The sequence below is a fragment of the Trichomycterus rosablanca genome, chromosome 13 (assembly GCF_030014385.1).
Source record: "Trichomycterus rosablanca isolate fTriRos1 chromosome 13, fTriRos1.hap1, whole genome shotgun sequence".
Taxonomy (NCBI): domain Eukaryota; kingdom Metazoa; phylum Chordata; class Actinopteri; order Siluriformes; family Trichomycteridae; genus Trichomycterus; species Trichomycterus rosablanca.
In genome coordinates this window covers 6,894,850-6,907,960 of record NC_086000.1, presented here as the reverse complement: position 1 = coordinate 6,907,960, position 13,111 = coordinate 6,894,850, and the positions used below count along the sequence as shown (strand labels likewise).

Sequence of the window (13,111 nt, the reverse complement as noted above, 5' to 3'; positions counted from 1 at the left end):
ACACACATATCAGTGGCAATTTTTTGTGTGTAAAATGACCATTAATAATTTAATTTTATTGTACCACTATAATGTACATTTACTTTTAACATTTAAAAAGTTTTAAGTTTTAATAATTGCACTAAAACTGAAGTACTTATGATCTTAATGGCAACAACTGTTAAAAATAAGAAATAAATAAGGACTGTTGTTATGTGAGTTAATCATTTATCTTATCATTTAAATACACATTTTTTGAGCTTCCCAATTGTTTGTGAAATGAGTCCCCAGATTGTTCACAAGTACCTACAATGTCGAAAAACCAAAACGTTGTGTGTGTGTGTATCTTCTGGTCCTTACAAGTTTGGTCTACCAGAAATTGTCCCCAGAATGTGGAAAAATGTCACATTGCTTTATTAACATATTTCCTGTAATTTGAAGTGCCCGCGGTTATTACAGGTTCCGTTAAAACATGAATCATGAATTCGTTTGCTCCTAAAGCCTTTAGAAAGGTGGGTCCCCAGATTGCAGGATCCAGCATGTAGTCCCCGGACTAGATTTAGACAAGTATGTGTGTGTGTGTGTGTGTGTGTGTGTGTGTGTGTGACTGCTGTATGAAGCATGAGTGCTGATGATCTCTCCTCCACAGTAAAGCTAGAGGAGCAGAGAACTGACTGTGTATGTGGGAATAGCGGCAGATACAGGGAGACAGTGCAGAAGTACAGAAGCTCCTCCATTGATTAGCGGTAAGACTGCTGCTCTCCCTTTATCACATCTCTGGGTTTAAAGTTCTGGTTTGAAAGAATTACAGCTCAAATCAGACTACTGGTTATTTAAAATTCTCACACTGGTTAATTATCGGGCGATCGATCGCCATTGTTGTGCTGTTTTAGGATCGTCCTGTAAGGAGAACATGTGAAGGAATCATGTTGTTTTCTGGCAGTGACAGTCCTGATTGTAGATCGTATCTCAACATTAACGATGTTACGTGGACAGACGGGGAATGTGTTGTTACCTGGGGTATCTAGATAGAAATAATAAAAGATTTGCTGCAGGTTCTGATCACAGACCGGCTGGTTTCTATTTAAAGATGAGACATGGCGTCTTGTTTTGCGTCTGTGTGAGATGTGATTTGGTGAAGATGCTGGGCAGTGGTGAACTACTGTACATGCTGTGTAAATAGTACATTCGCTGTGTGTGTGTGTGTAAGAGAGAGAAAGAGATTCAGATAAGTAGCTACACACTGTTGCACTCCCCACGTCACGTGATTACACAATCCATCCTCCAGCTGTTTTCCAGCTGATAACTCCAGTCTGCATTTTACTGACACCCACATCACTCAGATGGCTTTTAAATCTGTTAAGACAGTGGCCAGGGTCGCAGAAGTCCAGCACTTACCATGGAAACCAGAAACTTACCTCACTCCTTCATGCATGACAGGGGGTCACACACTCACACACCCACTCACTGACACTAACTCACACCTAAGGGTCTACAGCAGCCAATCTACCAATATGTTAGTATGTATAGGTATAGGGAAACCCGGAGTGGCAAGAAGGTCCTGGGTTCGAGCCCCAGGTGGGGCGGTCCGTGTCCTTTCTGTGTGGAGTTTGCATGTTCTCCCAGTGTCTGCATGGGTTTTCTCTGGGAGCTCAGTTTTCCACCCGCAGTCCAAAGACATGCAAGTGAGGTGAATTAGAGATACAAAATTGTCCATGACCGTGTTTACACATTAAACTTGTGAACTGATGAATCTTGTGTAATGAGAGGCTACCATTTGTGTTATAAATATAACAACAGTGTGTAAACATGACGTTAAAATCCTAATAAATAAATAAATGAAACCCGGCGTGAAGGGAGAGGCCATGGGAAGAACCTTCCTAAACTGACAACCGGACATGCATCCCTGACCGACATAGTGTGTTAATAAATATAAAGTATAACATTTTTGGGCTGCTACAACTATTGGGCTACTACATAATACTGTGAAATTAAATGGGCCTCAGGATGTAATGACCATGCCTTCCAACTTCATGATCCCAGGTTTAGTTCTTAGCTCTGGTTAACAGAGCATGGTAGCAGGGGCGGCTGGTTCCTTAGGGCGATCGGGCGACGCACCACCAAAGGACGAAAGGGAAGAAATTTTTCTATCACAGCCGTGACTGTTCTGGACAGTCTGTCTTGCCTCGGAATATCATAGTCCAATCAACGTCGAGTTGTGTTCCGTACAGTACCGCCCCTTTTGGGGAGACTTCAGTCTAACTGAAAATCGCCCGGATCGCTCTCATAGACTCTCATGTTAAGGCTCTTTTTTTCGAACTGCAGGCGCTGCAATACATTCTGAATGGGTTCCGGGAGGGCTCGCACTTACGTGCTTGCGTCACACGTAACCTGGTGTCGCGATCTCGTCACCATGACTACCGTTACCTCAGTTTAGAGCAACTCCATCATGTAATCAGGATAAATTAGCAACTTTAGAATTAGGGCCACCCAGACCAAATTTAAACATCAAGTATCTACAAAGGGGGGGAAATCATATGAATTACAAGTAAATTACAAGTAAGTAATATAATTTTTAAATTGTGAATTGTGATTGCACATATTGTATCTCCCCAATTGTTTAATTGTACTTCTTTATTCATTGCACATCAGCCCCGATGCCCCGATCTTTATTCTGGATCTGCTGCACCTAAAATGAAATGCTATCTGATGAAGACTGAATTAAATTGTTAGTGTGAAGGCTTTACTTCGTTTTATGATTAATGGTAAAGCTGGTCTCTCTCCATGTTCAAAGTTATTTGTGAGGGCAAACTGACAGATGAATTAAGATGTTAATTATTTAAGCTTTAATTTACCCATTGAACGGGTCACCTTGGCCATCATCGCAACAATTGCCCCCCCCTGAGAGATTTGGCAGGAGCTGCCACTGCAAGGTAGTGCAGTTGGTAGTGATGTTGCTTGAGAATCTGGTTATCTGGTTGCTCTGTGTACATTAAGGCCATAATCACAATATATATTCCCAATATTTAGCTCAAATTGCCTCCCCCAATATACAGTGTTAATAAACAAATATAAATAAATTCGTCATTCCTCTCACAAGCTTGGCAGAATGTTAGGACCTGTCAGTGTTTCTTTCAGTTCTTTCTATGGAAGGAATGTTCTAGAATGGCAATGGTTCTAGAATGGCAGGCCCCCCCCCTCATGTTTATTTTGTTTTGTTACAGCCTTGCTTTACATGTTAGGGCAAACCATTATGACATGTTGGTATGTTGGTCATTAGCATTTTTCCAGTCTATTCCAGTGATAGCTCAGTGGTTAAGGTACTGGACTAGTAAACAGAAGGTTGCCGGTTCAAGCCCCGCCACCACCAAGTTGCCACTGTTGGGTCCTTGAGCAAGGCCCTTAACCCTCAATTGCTCATCATGTTCCACTCATTGTGTAAGTCACTTTGGATAAAAGTGTCTGCTAAATGCTGAAAATGTAAATGTATTCAGAAAGATGACCAGAACTGGTCAGTTCAGAGTATGCAAATGAATGGGGTGATGGGGTGAGACAAAGAGGTTCATTAAGAACTTTAATCCAGATCTCAGTAAAAGACATTCCAGACACCATGGAGCTAAAGACCTTAGTTAGCATGTAGAGAATATGGAGCAGAGATTCTTTAAGCCTGGAATGCAAGGACAAATGTATTATATTCAAATATATCAGCAGACTGGAAGCCAGTGGAGTGATCTTCACAGAGGAGTCAAATGTGAGAACTTTAAAAGGTTGTTAAGCATTTTTAAAGTATGACCTTGTGTATTTTGCCGTATGGATAGCAAGCCTTTGAAGACTTTCACCAAACTATAGCTATTGTACTTTGTAGAACTAAGAGGTGGTTCAATTATTAGCAACAACAATGACATAAATACAGGGTGAGGCAGCTCAAACAGATTCAGAGAGGAGAAACAGTAGTTCTTGTAGTGGGTTTTGCATCGATACAGTATGTATTTCTTCATAAGTTACATAAATGACATTTACAGCATCTAGTGGACGCTTTTATCAAAAGCGACTTACAACTGTGACCGAACACAGTTTAAGCAATTGAGGGTTAAGGGCCTTTTTCACAGGCTTAATGGTAGGTCTGTCTGTCTGTCTGTCTGTCTATCTATCTATCTATCTATCTATCTTTGCATTATTGTTTTTCATTACAAATCCTCACTCAAACTTTGGCTTTGGACATATTAATGAATTTTTTGAGTGAATGTTATGAGGTGCTTTACATGAGACGCTAGGTTAAATAATAATAATAAGAAGAAGATATACTTTATTTGTCATATATACATATACACGTGTACAGTACAATGAAATTCTTTCTTCGCATATCCCAGCTTGTTTTGGGAGCTGGGGTCAGAGCGCAGGGTCAGCCACCTTACGGCGCCCCTGAAGCAGACAGGGTTAAGGGTCTTGTTCAAGGACCCAACAGTGGCTGCATAGCAGAGCCTGGATTTGAACCGCCAATCTTCCGGTTGATAGCTCTACCCACTAGGCTACCACTGTCCCTAATTTGAGGGTTAAGGGCCTTGCTTAATAGCCCAACAGTAGCAACTTGGCAGTGGTGTGGTTTGAACCAACAACCTTCTACTTACTTGTCCAGTACCCTAACCACTAGGCTACAACTGCCCTAATAATAAATACAAGCCTGAACTTCAAGATTAGAATCTTAGCAGTGCTATCGGCCAGTTGAGCGTCCACACAGACATTGTCTATGTCTGGAAGAGGCATGGAGGCATGAGCTGAACAGTCTAGCATTGGGGGTACACTTGTTACTGCGCTCTTAGTGCCAGTCTTAACCCGGGTGAAAATAAGAGATGCATCAGAAAAGGCATCTGGCGTAAACCTGTGTCAAATCAGGTGTGCAAAGCAAAATGATCCACATGGATGAATAAATGTGTACTGAAGCAGGCAAGAGAGAGAGAAATTGAATGTTAGTAGAAAGAAATACGGCAGCAACCTTGTGATGTTTATACTTGTGAACAATAGTAGCTCAGAATGGTCTGTTAATTACATACAATAAAGCTTAGGTGTGTTTCATGGTTTGGTTCCCAAACTTGGGTATTGGGGAACATCAAATGAATCTAATATTTACACTTACTGTAATATGAATACCTTTGAATTAACAATTTAAAAAGTGTTTCACTTTTTGATTCAGTGACAAACATGCTAAAGAGAAATGAATTGCACAATCATGCAGCTGGGTTCACTAACAGAGAGATAAAAATATATTTCTAATAAATACTTTTACTAAATTTCTATATTGTGTTACATTACCTGATTTAGCATTTGAGCTGTCGCTGAGTGGGTTCTTTGCCCTGACTAGCTCGTCTGTGCCCAGCTGAACAGGGCTAGTTTGACTGTGCTTATCTTACAGTACAGAGGAATTGTTCGAATGATAACAGTAGCAATTATTTCATTTGTTTGTTGTATTTCATTTATTGTCAGATTTTGGTAGCAAGGTGTATGTTATATTTATTTATTAGGATTTTAAGGTCATGGTTTACACTTTGGTTACATTCATGACAAGACAGGTAGTTACTGGTTACACAAGATTCATCAGCTGAAAGTTTGATGTCAAACGGGGTGTGGCACATACAAAAAAGCAGTGGTTCAGTGGGTAGCACTGTTGCCTCACAGCGAGAAGGTCCTGGGTTTGATTCCCAGGTTGAGCGGTCCAGGTTCTTTCTGTGTGGAGTTTGCGTGTTCTCCCCGTGTCTGTGTGGGTTTCATTTGGGAGCTCCGGTTTCTTCCCACAGTCCAGAAACATGCAAGTGAGGTGAATTGGAGATACTAAATTGTCCATGACTGTGTTTGACTTAAACTTGTGAACTGATAAATCTTGTTTAACCAGTAACTACCTGTCCTGTCATCAATGTAATTAAAAGTGTATAAAACATGACGTTAAAATCCTGATAAATAAATCAAATAAATATTCAAATGATAACAGTACCAATTATTTTATCGAACTGATTGTATGTTTTCAAATATTTATTGCCACATAATAATTTATTTAATTTGTAACCTGTAACTACCTGTCCTCTCTTGACTGTAACCAAAGTGTAAGCATGGCTCTACAAATGAAATAAATTATTTACTTTTAAACCAAAATGTGCTAATTAATATGGGCACAGAGGAGTCAGTCTACTCAGGGCAAAGAACCCACCCTAGAATTGATACATTGGTGCAAACAGTCCAAATGCTAAAACAGGTAACGTAATGCAATGTAGAAATTTAGCAAAAGTTTTTATTAGAAATAAATGTTTATCTCTTTGTTAGTGAACTGATTATTCATCAGTTCAAGTTTAATGTCAAACACTGTCACAAGCAATTTTGTATCTCCAATTCACCTCACTTACTTGTCTTTGGGCTGTTGGAGGGAGAAAACTCATGCATACACAGGGAGAACATGCAAACTCCACACAGAAAGGACCCAAACCCAGGACCTTCTGGCTGTGAGGTGACAAGTGCTACCCACCGATCCACCGTGCAAAGTGTATACAAGTGTATAGAGAGATGACCTGGGCTCAGCCAGGCCCAGAGTGTATACATAGTAACGGTTTTGTTATTGGAATGGGTTTGGTTTTTCACTGACGCATTGTTTGCAGTGAGATTATGTAATGTAAGTGACAACTTTGTAATGAAATTACATTTAAATGTGGCTGCTTCTCCATCTGTGTAGTACAAATAATGTGGCAAGTACATTTCCTTGAGATTGTGCTATCAAGCATGCAGAATGACACATAGAGGAAAGTATGACATGCATTATTTGTCTCATGAGCTTCTAATCCAGTACAGCAGACGTGAATTATACGAAAACCACAGACCAGAACTGGTCATTTTAACAGCAGTGCTTATAATCGTCCTTCCTGCTTCTCCCTTCATTTCCTCGACTAGAACAATAAGGAGCTGCCATGGTACGTGTATTTTGTTTCACTGGAATGCCCTGACCTGACTTGCCACACATTTTTCTTGCCTTCAGATTTGCAATTTCACTAGTGGAACATTGTATAATGAACTCATGTTTATAGGCCTTGTAACAAACACAATAAGACTTAATGAGAGCGGATTGTTTAAATGTAGGCTAACACCCGAGAGAGAATTCGCCCTCACCGACTGATGCAGTGTCAGCTTCACCATGCAGTACATATACTCCTAAAAGGGATGTGTGGAATGTTCTAGATAAGCACAAACAGCACGTGCATTTTACCAGAGTTATACATATTTTAGGAAAGGAACTTGTGACAAGATGTTGAGTCATTTGCTTGGAAACTTTTTGCTATGACATGTTTTCTTCATTCAGCAGTGTCCTTCACTAAAAAAGGGAAGCACTCAACCCCGAGTGGAAAGCTCTGTGTCATCCAAAATTATAGAACAGGCATTAAACATAGAAACCATAAATGTGTTCGCATGCTTATTTTCAGAAATCTGTAGAAGCCATAGGCGGCACAGTGGCTTAGTGGGTAGCACTGTGGCCTCACAACGAGAAAGTACTGGGTTTAATTTACAGGTGGAACAGTCAAGGTCCTTTCTGAGTGTGCATGTTCTTCTTGTGTCTGTGTGGGTTTCCCCTGTGGTAGACTGGTGACCTGTCCGGAGTGATTGCGCAGCAGTACAATGATTCAGCGTACTGCGTACTGCGAACGTTCAGGTGCAGCGTACAAGCAATTCCACCCCTGAATGGCTCAAAAGAAACAAAATGAAGGTTTTGGAGTGGACAAGTTAAAGTCCTAACTTGCTGTGGCAAGACATTAAACAAGCAGTTCATGCTCAAAAACTCTCCACTGTAGCTGGAAAAAATCACCTCTGCCAAGAAGAGTGAGTCAAAATTCTTCCACGGTGATTTTAAAGACTGACTGCAAGTTATTGCAAATGTTTGATTGCAGTTGTTACTGCTGAGGGAAGCACAACCAGTTATTAGGTTTAGGGGTAAATTAACTTTCACATTAGTGACACAGGTTTATAATAAATCTTTAGTTTCAGTTAATGGAATGCTTATTTAAAAGCTTTTTGCATTTTGTTTGTACTCTTGTTTTCTTTATCTTATATTAAAATGAGACTTAAAACATTTATTTATTTTATGTCCTTCAGGACTATCTCTCTGCATGTCTGTCTGTCTATCTATCTGTCTGTCTATCTGTTTATCTGTCTGTATGTCTGTCTGTCTATCTGTCTGTATGTCTGTCTATCTGTCTGTATGTCTGTCTGTCTGCCTGTATATCTGTCTGTCTGTCTGTCTGTATGTCTGCCTATCTGTTTATCTATCCGTCTGTCTATCTGTATGTCTGTCTGTTTATCTATCTGTCTGTCTATCTGTCTGTAGGTCTGTCTGTCTGTCTGTTTATCTTTCTACCTGTCTGTCTATATCTATCTGTATGTCTATCTATCTGTCTGTCTATCATTTAAATGTAACAAATTTGTAAAAATAGAATAGGGTGGGGGCAAATACTTCACAGCATTGTATGTAAAAAAAAACAGTTACGCTTTGGAATTGTCAATAGCTGACAATTATTATTAATTCTTAACCTGCATAACAAGTATATTTGCATCATCATATGCAATAAGCATGTAGTTTTTCACTTCAAAAATTAACAACATTGGTTATTTGGCCAGGGGGTCCAAACTTTTGCATACAACTGAGCGAACAGGAATCACATTAGCAAGTAAGCAAGTACTTACTACACATTAGCAAGTAAAAGTCCATTGGTCACATAAATGATCTGATATAAATAACTGAGAAGAATACTATGACCTGCTGTTTTATATGTTGTTTTATACTTGAGACTGTATTAACTTTGGTTCAGTTAACCACTTTATACCTTTAATGTGATTCTTAACCTCTTATTAATTATTCGCAATAAGTAACACAAGCCAGACTTTGAAATGTATGATTTTTCTATTGCTATGCATATTTCTATTTGAATAAATTAATACCAGGAAACACTCAAAACCATTGTTAACATCAGAACCGACACCCATGCAACCTTACATGGTTATAATCAGGCTATTGCTGTTTGTCATTTTAGAGAAGTATTGTCTACAGAAAGACAGCTGTAACACTTTGTGTGGGCTTTACCAAGCACTCACTGGAAGCAATGAAGAAAAAACACAGGCGGAGGTGCCAAATGGAATCTGTCCAGATTCTCTAAGGGAACAAAAAATGCTTGTTATATTGGCCTAGTACAAAGGATTTAAAAAGGCAGGACATTTTTGTTCAGTTTGACTTGTGATTTCCGTGGGAGTTGGTATATACAGTTAAACGTATTCATGCTACATTCATTTAAACTCACATGGACATTTAATAATTCCAGTACACATTCCCTCTTACATCAGTTAGGATCACAGCTATATTTTAATTATGTCAATTATACGATTATTTCACTTACCTTCTGTTTCTATTTTTACATTCTCACATGCATGTGGTATTTGGTAACATTGCCTTTAACCTGTTTAACTTGGGTCCAACATTTCGGGTAGCCTTCCACAAGCTTCTCTCAACAAGCTGCTGGAATTTTGGCCTGTTCCTCATGACTGAACTGGTGTTACTGAGTCAGGTTTGCATGCACATACTCGCACAGTTCTGCTCATAATTTCTTTATGGGAATAAGGTCAGGAAGCTATTTAGCCCCAACTTTGGAAGTCATCGTATGCTTGGGGTCATTTGCACCCAGGCTTTATCTTCCAGGCTGGTTTGTTGATGTGTTGCTTTAATGCTTGCCACATAATTTTTTTTGCACAGGTGCACCAGTCCTTCTTGCAGCAAAACACCCCCACAACATGATGCTGCCACCTCCATGCTTTATCATTAGGATGGTGTTTTTGGCTTGCACACCTTGTCCTTTTTCTTCCACAAGTAACGGTCATTATGGTCATTATGGCCAAACATTTTCATTTATTTCATCAAACCAAAGAACATTTCTCCAGAAAGTGAGGTCTTTCTCTTCATGTGCGGTTGCAAATTGTAGCCTGACTCTTTTTATCACTGTTTTGGAGCAGCGGCTTCTTCCTTGCTGAGCAGCCTTTCATTTCATGTTGGTATAGAACATCATATACTGCTGATATAGATACTATCATATCTGTTTCTTCAGCATCTTTACAGGGTTGTTTGCTGTTGTCCTTGATTTGATTGTATTTTCTCTCCAAGGTACATTTATCTCTAGGAGATTGTCCCATGGTGTAAACATATTGCATATTATGATTTGACCAGATAAGCGTGGTACCTTTCGGTATTTGGAAAATACTCCCAAGAATGTACCAGACTAGTGAAGATCTACAATTATTTCTCTGATATCTTGGCTGATATCTCTGACTTTTCCATGATGTTAAGCCAAGAGGGAAGTAGGCCTTGAAGGCAGGTCTTAAAATACTGCCACTGGTACACCTCAGTTAATTTAAATGATGCCATTTTGGCTATAAGAAGCTTCTAAAGCCATGATATTGTTTTCTGGAATTTTCCAAGCTATTTGAAGGCACAGTCAACTAGATGTATGTAAACTTCTGACCCACTGGAATTTAGATATAATGAAATATAATCTGTTACTTAATATTTGTTGGGTAAATTGCTTGTTTGATGTACAAAGTAGTCCTAATCAACTTGCCAAAATTATAGTTTGTTGAATCTATCTGTGAAGGAGATATTCAGTGACTTTACCTGTACAGTGGTACCTTGAAACTCAACATCAATTAGTTCTGGGACTGGTGTTGAGTTTCAAGGGTTTTTTTTCCCATAAGGATATATGGGAAACCTGTTGAGTTCCATGGTCTTGTGGAACTGCATATATTTTAGACTTAGATAAAATAATGGGGTTGTTTTTGACACTTATACACTAAAAATAACACAAATATAATATAAAAACACAGAAATAATTTGATTCTTACAATTTCTCAGAACCCCGAGCTGTAACACAAGTTTAAAAGTGAAACAGGAGGTCCAGCTAAACACAGGTGCATGTGGACACTTTCAGAGTGGATTTGACGGTTATTCCACACAAATGCAGATTCGTCTCATATGCAAACTTTGATGACGTTTTACTGCACCACTCAAGCCGAGCGCTGAACAAAGCGACTGTTCAATGTTAGTTTGAAATTAAATAAATACATTTTTTTTAAAACAAACTGAACACTGAACACAGGTTTAAGGGAAACGTTGAGTTTAAGGGTACAAATTTCTTGATGAAGTTTCAAAGATTTTGAGTTTAGGGGACATTGAGTTACAAGGTACCTCTGTATATATATATAAATTCTTGCATGATTTCCTGTAAACACAGGTTGGTGTGACTTACCAAACAGCTCTCATTCTGTTTGGTTTGATGTTTTCATTTAGACACTTTCCATTTACATTTACATTTTTAGCATTTAGCAGACGCTGTTACCCAGAGTGACTTACAGAGGTGCTTCCACAGTAAACATTACCTTACTTTAGTTTAAGTAAACCACATTCCAAGGATACAAATCTGCTGAATAAGATTTTAAATAAGATTCTATAGAAGGTTAGTAAGTGCATGTTATTGCTCAGCTTAAGTGCTTCGTAAAGAGGTGGGTCTTTAATCGTCTTTTGAAGACAGTGAGAGACTCAAAAGGAGAAGTTTGTTTCACCACTTTGGTACAGAAAAGAGCCTTGATGCTTGTCTTCCTTGAGTTCTGGGTGGAGGATCAAGATGAGCAAGACTAGTGGCTCGGAGGATGCGTGGCACTGGCATGGAGCAGGGTTTGAGTTCTTTATGGTAGCTTAGGGCTGGTCCATTTTTGGCTTTGTAGGTGAGCATCAGTGTTTTAAACTGAATGCGTGCAGCTACAGGAAGCCAGTGAAGAGGACACAGCAGTGGGGTGATGTGGCAGTGTTTAGGTTGGTTGTAAACCAGTCGGGCATCTGGATTTTTCAGATCAAAATAAATTGTTCTTCATTTTACTACAATGTATGGGTACCTCTATTTTCATCCTCTTCTGTGCAGCTAAAATGAAATTTACAAGCACAATATCCTAAAAAAGGGATTTAAATGCGTATATTTAATATAATCCATGAATACCATTTATTGTCTGAGCTTTTTTATTTGATTATCACTAGCAAGCACAGTTTATTCTGCCAGAAGCACCAGATTGTCCAAACTTAATTCATTGCTGCCAGGAGAAATCGTTGACATCTCTCAAATTCTATTGGGTTTTGTCCGCATTACCCAGACACAATGCTCTATCTGATTACTGGAATCAGCAGGACCTATTCATGAGCTTGAACACATCATGTGCTCTGTACTGTGTTTCTAATGCCCTGTAGCCCATGTTTCTTCTTGATCAGCTTTGCCCTGTAAAAAAAAAGGGGAGCCATTATTAGACCTAAGATAGTCTTTAGCTAATGTTTACTTATGGGGGAAAAGTGTTTGGATTAAAGGGAGCATATTGTTTTTAAAGCACTTTTTGAAAACAAAAAAACCACAAAACTTAATTAAAGCTCAGCACTATACATATTATTCATACACTTAACACCTTGTAGAAAACAATGTCATGACAGTCATACCCCCTGGAAAAACATATATATATTTTTTTAATTTGCTGCTCCTATATTTTACAGGTCACCACAGCTGATTTGGCACAGTGTTTACTTCAGATGCCCTTCTTGGCGCAACCCTTCTTATTTTAGCCAGGCTTGGGACTGGCACTGAAATCGCACTGACTCTGTGCCAATGGCTAGGCTGTTTGGCCACCCTCCGTCCTAAACACCAAACTGGCCAAAAGCACCACTGATACTTGTACCCAGCACTCGAGCACCTAGAAACACACTTGCATGTTGTGCTTAAATGCTACTACTATTAATTGCTAGGCAGCATGGTTTAAAGGAGGGCACCTTAGTGGATGCTGCACAGCTCCAGAGTCCTAAAGATCCTTGGCTAGATGGCTGTCTGTGGTGAGTTTGTTATTTCTTCTGTCTGTGTAGGTTTTCTCTTTTTCCCACCTTCCAAATCCATAGCAAGTGAATTGGCTGCTATAAACTGCCCCTATCACCTTCACTAGCCATATCAAAACCATCACTAAAACAGACTTCTGTCATCAAAATATACCCAGAATCAGTGGTCTGGTGTCCCAACAAGATCTAGTGAAGCTCATC

General features: G+C 39.3%; 1 protein-coding gene across 1 annotated transcript in view; it reads left to right on the top strand.

The window, feature by feature from the left end:
- The first annotated feature begins 580 nt into the window (after window positions 1–580).
- The window catches only part of inf2 (inverted formin 2), a 34,344-nt gene continuing 21,813 nt past the window's right edge, over window positions 581–13,111 (top strand). The window contains exon 1 of the mRNA XM_063007221.1: window positions 581–725. The gene's annotated coding sequence lies outside the window, so the exon portion shown is untranslated. The remainder of the gene's footprint in view (window positions 726–13,111) is intronic.